Source organism: Podarcis liolepis (genome assembly GCF_965112155.1).
Source record: "Podarcis liolepis genome assembly, chromosome: 13".
Lineage (NCBI taxonomy): Eukaryota > Metazoa > Chordata > Lepidosauria > Squamata > Lacertidae > Podarcis > Podarcis liolepis.
The window spans coordinates 29920855-29928106 of NC_139573.1; positions in this window are offsets into that span (position 1 = coordinate 29920855).

Below are 7252 nucleotides of genomic sequence, written 5' to 3' on the forward strand. Positions count from 1 at the left end.
CATGTTGCTGTGGACGTACCAGAAGCCCAATGTGCGGGTGGTGGTGGTTTCTTTAATTGTGTGAGGACATTTCACTGGGTTTTGTCTGTCACCAGACCACCTGCTTCCATTTTGTTCCCACCAGCACAAAGGAAAAGATAAAGCCTGATTTTTCTTGATGGTTCTTGAATATACAGGCACCCACCCCTGCATTTGCACAATTTCAATATGCATGTGACTCTGCGCATGTGCATCGTGCTGAACCCAGAAGTGACCCAAAAATGGGGCAGAGGTGGAACAGAGTGTTTGCAGGCTTTTTCAATAGCGTTTCAAATATATGCGATTTCACTGATGCATGTGGTGCCTTGGAACGTAAGCCCCATGTAAATGGGGGGTTACATATATGTGTGTGTGTTTAATTTTAATAAAATTATTGTTCCCCCCTTTTTTTTAGCTGTTCTTATTTTATCTGTAAGCTACCCTGAGTCTCTTTCAAGGAAAAAGGTGAGGTATAATAATAATAACGGAATTGTATTTTAATTTTAAAAACAACTTTTTGTGCACAACTGCTCTTACACAAAACAGCTGTATTAAAAATAAAACCTGACCTTTCTGCTACAGGAGTATTACCACCAGACTCTTGGGGAGCTGGGTGTTTGATTCACCGCTGTGTTGGATAACAAAACAAAACAAAACAAAACAAAACATTCTATTAGGAAATTGCTCTGTGGCACCCAAAGGCTCTCTGTTCCCCACCAGTGGCAGACCTTGGTGTCTCAAATTTCAGTGGTGTCATGTGCTATGCCAAAATTCGGTGCCTCCTGCCTCTCGCACTCCATTCTAAATCATAGTTGTGGTGTCCCCTGTTGTGCCCCTGAGGCTCCACGCCCAGTGCAACTGAACCAGTCATGCTCCCCTAAATCCACCTCTGTCCCCACCGCTTTGTCTTTCCACCTTGCAGAGATGAGGTGGTTTTAATTTAATTTATTTTTAGAAACAGGTTGGCTAGGTGCACTGCAGAGCTAAGTGATAGCTGAGAGGCATTTGGGGAAAAGGAGGATAGTGTAAGGCAGGCTGGAGTCTCAGCTAGCACTTAGCTATTAAAAAGTGTCACACCATATATTTAAAGCACTCTTATATCACTTTTAATAGTCATGGCTTCCCCCAAAGAATTCTGGGAACTGGATGCTGAGAGTTGTTAGGAGACTCCCCACAGAGCTACAATTTCCAGCAACCCTAACAAACAACAGTTCCTAGGATTTTCCAGGAGAAGCCATGACTATCAAAGTGGTTTAAGAGGTTGTAAGTTTATGCCCCTTTTTGACATGACTGAAAATATGGATTTAGTTGACATTTGGAGAACGAAGAACCCCCTGGGAAGAGAGGGAACTTTCTTCTCTGAGGCTAAAATGACATGGACAAGAATTGACCAAATTTGGGTAACTAGAGGACTGGCTCCGAAGACTAGTAAAGCGGAAATCTGCCCCAAAACTTGCTCCGACCATAATGCTGTGAAGATGGAAATGAAACTGACGCCAATTAGTTCCTTTAGATGGAACATGAATGATACTTTGTTTAGGAATGAAGTGACTAAGAAGGCCCAAAAAACTTTGAGAGACTATTTTGAGATAAATATGAACACTACTTTGGAAAAAAGAGTAATCTGGGACGCAAGCAAAGCGGTTATGAGAGGATTTCTGATACAACAGAATGCAATTAAGAAGAGAATTCAAAATGAGAAAAAAGATAAAATCCTAGGAAAAATAAAGGAAGGAGAGAAGAAACAGACTGAAACCAAAGTCGCAGATTTTGAAAGAGATAAAGTTATATCAAGTACAATATACGAAAATGACGAATCAGGAAATAGAACTGAAGATTAAACAGATGAGACAAAAGACATTTGAATCGGCAAATAAGTGCGGAAAACTGTTGGCTTGGCAAATGAAAAAAGACAAAAACTTAATACCATTACGAATTTGGAAGTGGAAGGAAAGAATATACAGAATCCAGTGGAAATTAGAAAGTGCTTCCAGAGGTATTTTAAACAAGTATATACACAGGAGACGCAGAAAGAAATGGACATTGATAGATTTTTGGAAAATAATGGACTACAAAAAATCTCAGGAAAATAAGTTAATGCTGAATTATAAAATAACGGAGCAGGAAGTAGAAGGGGCCATTCAGAACATGCAACTAGGTAAATCCCCAGGACCGGATGGATTGACTTCAAGATACTACAGATCTCTGAAAGAATGGTTAATACAACCTTTAAAGGAAGTCTGTAATGAAATACTGGAAGGGAAAAGGTCACCAGAGTCATGGAAGGAAGCTTATATTACACTTATACCGAAAACAGAGACTGAAAAGACACAGCTCAAGAACTACCGCCCCATACCACTGCTTAATGTGGATTATAATTTTTTTGCAGATATTTTGGCTAAAAGGTTAAAAAAAGGTGTTAGCAGAAGAAATTCATAAAGATCAAGCGGGTTTTCTCCCGGGCAGACATTTGTCTGACAATACGAGGAACATAATTAATATCCTAGAAAAACTACAAGTGAAGATTAATACTAAAGCAGTTTTGATATTTGTGGACACGGAGAAAGCCTTTGACAATATTTCTTGGAGTTTTATGAAGAAGAATTTACAGGGGATGGGGGTTGATCAAGGTTTTGGAAATGGTATAGGTGCAATTTATTCAGAACAAAAGGCTAAATTAATTGTGAATAATGTAGTGACGGAAGAATTTAAGATTGAGAAAGGAACACGACAAGGTTGCCCAATCTCTCCATTGCTTTTTATATCGGTCCTGGAGGTTTTGCTAAATATGATTAGAAGCGACCAATTGGTTAAAGGTATACAAGTGGGAGCTAAACAGTACAAACTGAAAGCATTTGCTGATGATTTGGTATTGACTTTACAGGAGCCAGAATCTAGCACTAAAAGAGTACTGGAATTTATTCAAGAATTTGGTCAGGTAGCAGGCTTTAAGTTGAACAAGATGAAAACTAAGGTTTTAGAGAAAAATCTAACTGTGATTGAGAGAGATAAGTTTCAGAAGGAGACAGGATTAACACTGGTTAAGAAAGTGAAATATTTAGGGGTTAACATGACTGCAAAGAATGTGAATTTATTTAAGGATAACTATGAAAAATGTTGGACTGAAGTGAAAAAGGACTTAGAAATATGGTCAAACTTGAAGTTATCACTGTTAGGCCGAATTGCTGTGATAAAAATGAACGTATTGCCAAGGATGCTGTTTCTGTTTCAAACATTGCAAATTTTGGACAAAATGGACTGTTTCAAGAAGTGGCAGAGAGACATCTCTAGATTTGTCTGGCAGGGCAAGAAGCCTTGAATAAAATTTAAGATATTAACTGATGCTAAAGAAAGAGGTGGATTTGCCCTCCCAGACCTTAAACTTTATTATGAATCAGCCGCCTTTTGTTGGCTGAGGGAATGGCTGCTTCTTGAAAACACTGATGTGTTGGATTTGGAAGGTTTCAACAATGTATTTGGTTGGCATGCATATCTGTGGTATGATAAGGTTAAAGCACACAAAGCATTTAAAAACCATATTGTCAGAAAAGCACTGTTTAATGTCTGGATAAGATATAAGGACTTGCTAGAAAATAAAACCCCAAGATGGCTGTCACCAATGGAAGCAAAGGCTCAGAAAAAACTCAATATGGAGGCCAAATGGCCGAAGTATTGGGAAATTCTGGAACAAGAGGGAGACAGAGTAAAACTGCAGAGTTTTGAAAAATTAAAAAACAGAGTGTGAGACTGGCTCCATTATTATCAAATAATGGAGGCATATAATTTGGACAAAAAACTAGGCTTCCAGGTAGAAAAATCAAAATTGGAAACAGAATTGTTAGACCCCAAAGTTAAGAATCTGTCAAGAATGTATAACTTGCTGTTGAAATGGAATACTCAGGATGAAACTGTGAAATCTGCTATGATTAAATGGGCACAAGATGTTGGACATAACATTATGATGGCCGACTGGGAACAGTTATGGACCACAGGTATGAGGTTTACGGCATGTAATGCCTTAAAAGAGAATCTAATGAAAATGATCTACAGGTGGTACATAACACCAGTCAAGCTTGCAAAAATCTATCATTTGCCCGATAATAAATGCTGGAAATGTAATGAGACTGAAGGTACATTCTTTCACCTTTGGTGGACATGCCCAAGGATTAAGAATTTCTGGGAGATGATTTATAATGAAATGAAAAAGGTATTTAAATATACCTTCCTGAAGAAACCAGAGGCCTTTCTCCTGGGCATGGTCGGCCAATTGGTGCCAAAGAAGGATAGAACTTTCTTTACGTATGCTACAACAGCAGCAAGAATACTTATCGCAAAGCATTGGAAGACACAAGATCTACCCACCCGGGAAGAATGGCAGATGAAGCTGATGGACTACATGGAATTGGCGGAAATGACTGGCAGAATCCGAGACCAGGGAGAAGAGTCGGTGGAAGAAGATTGGAAAAAATTTAAAGTATATTTACAGAAATATTGCAAAATTATTGAATGTTAGAAGGATGCTGGAATGAAGTTATATGGCTTTAGCAGAAATGTTATAAAGAATTAAGTAAAAATAGATTGCTAATGGGCCAAAGTGGAAAATTTAAGGTTAGATTGTGTTAAAATAGATTATAGAACAAAAATTGAGAGAGATGGAAAGGATTTGCTGAAATAGCTACCGTAATTGAACTAGAATACAAAAAAGGGAGGTGTGAGGAGGTCGATGAAACAAGTAATTGAAAGATAAAGATACGGAAACATTGGATGTGTTTTTAAATGTTTTTGTTTTTCTTGTTTTGCTGTATGGTTTTTTTGTTTTTTCTTTTCTCTGATGTATTGTAAAGTATTTTTTGTTTTGTTTAACTTTTCATTGTTTCTTTCTTCTTTTTTCTGTAATCTTTAAACCTCTAATAAATATTATTTATTTTTTTTTAAAAAAAGAGGTTGTAAGTTTATGGTGTGGGAAGCGGGTGGCGCTGTGGGTTAAACCACAGAGCCTAGGACTTGCTGATCAGAAGGTCGGCAGTTCCCCTTGACAGGGTGAGCTCCCGTTGCTCGGTCCCTGCTCCTGCCAACCTAGCAGTTCAAAAGCATGACACCTTATGGCGTTTCCGTGCGCTGCTCTTGTTCGCCAGAAGCGGCTTAGTCATGCTGGCCACATGACCCGGAAGCTGTACACCGGCTCCCTCGGCCAATAAAGCGAGATGAGCGCAGCAACTCCAGAGTCAGTCACGACTGGACCTAATGGTCAGGGGTCCCTTTACCTTTTAAGTTTATGGTGTAGATTTGTGTCGTCACCTGGTAAGGGTGTTTTTTTTTAGAGGGGAGAGGGGAGTAACCATTGTGATGCCCTGTGGCCTAAGCTGAGACAGCTGATATAACCCTTTTGTAGTTTTCTATTGTTTCCAGCTATCTCAATACTGCTATACGGTAATGATGATGTTTAAATCTCATAATGGAAGAATTATTTTGAAACTGGTATTAGTTGACCAGCCCCCATGTAGAAAATGGAACACCTACAGCTCATTCAGAGTCTTTGGACAGCTTTAATGTTGAGTTACATGCTGCATCCAGTCTAGCAGCCAGTTAAACACTGGGGCCTGGATTTATAACAGGATATAATTCGAATAATTTTAGGGGATTCATTTAGGACTTCATTACTTAACGGAATGATAAACTGTTAATATTCTTTTTGTCCCTGTTCCTACTCTGGCAACACTTATTACAGGATCTAATTATGTCATCCACAAACATCAGGGGGTCAATTCACCTGTTCAATGTGATCAGCTGCCAGAAATGCCCTTCTTCATTCTACGTAAGATAAACAGACCAGACTCATTGCAAAAGAACAAGCTCTGGAGTATACCAGGGAGCCAAATGAACGCCACAAAGCAGGAGATGGCGCTCAAGAGCAATGGTTGTTCCAGAGGTCAGCCTGGGCTTTGACAGGAGTGCCAAGAAATCCCTCTGAGCTGTCTGGAAACTCAGTGGATTCATCAACCTCCGAGGGCGGACCATCCTAATAGGTTCCCTGCCTCTGCAGAGAGGGGAAAGTGCTGAAAGCCTAAATTTCAACAGGAAGTGATCTAACCATGACAGTGGACTGGTGTCAATATCCCCCAATTTCAGATTACCCTCTAACTGCCCAGTCAAGAAAACAAGGTCCAGGCAGGGAGACTGTTGGGCAGCAAGGTGGGTGGGAAGCCAGCAGAATCCCTAATCTATCCCAATTGTCCAATACTAGGCACACAAAACCCTCCTTGCCCCTCGTCTGCCCTGAGTACCCAGGTGGGCACAGCTGGCTGAGAGAAACTTCACCCTGCTCACCCACATGTCTCAGTGATACAGACCACATTGGCTTCCTCGCCCACAATCCAGTCATGGATGAGGGAGATCTTATTCCAAGCTGACCTGGCATTCAGCAACAGCCATGTGCAGATCCAAGGGCTGGCTGACAGGACAACCACAATTACCCAGGTTGGAGGAGGAAGGCTGGCACACAGCACCAATTGCCTGTGCCATGTGCCCCTTACCCAGCTTGCCCCACCTCCCACACCATACCTCCCCCTGTTCTGAACTACTGCAGTTGCCCCCTTGCTCTCGCCAGCTCCTCTCCCTGGCACATTTTTCAAGTGAAAACAAAACCAAACAAAATCCACACAGTCATGCATTAACGCATGGCTTCCTCCAAAGAATCCTGGGTATTATAGTTTCTTCCTCACAGTGCTACAACTCCCAGCACACTTAACAAAGTGCAGTGCCCATGATTTGTCAGGGAAAGTAATGGGTGCTTTTAATGTGTTGGATGTGCCAGTCTAAGCCAACGAATGGAGACCAATGTTGAATTTGCTAGTCTAAAGGTGTCTCAGGATTCTTGTTTACGTTTCGTGATATTGCACATTTAGTAATAATTCAGAACATAGCCTTTACTGCAAACACTTTATATAAGGTTAACTGAGGTTTCACTATATGTTTTGAGCGCGAATTACCCAGTGTTCCCTGCTTGCCTTCTCACCAATCAACATATACTATTTTCTAAGAGCGCCTACAGATGAATTGGTGTACGGGTGTTTTATTTTTATTTTTTTATGCTGAAAACGTCCCCTTAAAAAAAAAACTCCTTGTGTCCCCCCCACCCCGCCGGCATCCTCCACTTCACGCGCCCTTCCTCGCAGGCGGGCAACTCGCCCTTCCCCCTCCAGAGGCGCCTCTCCCTCCCCTTCCATCCCCTCCC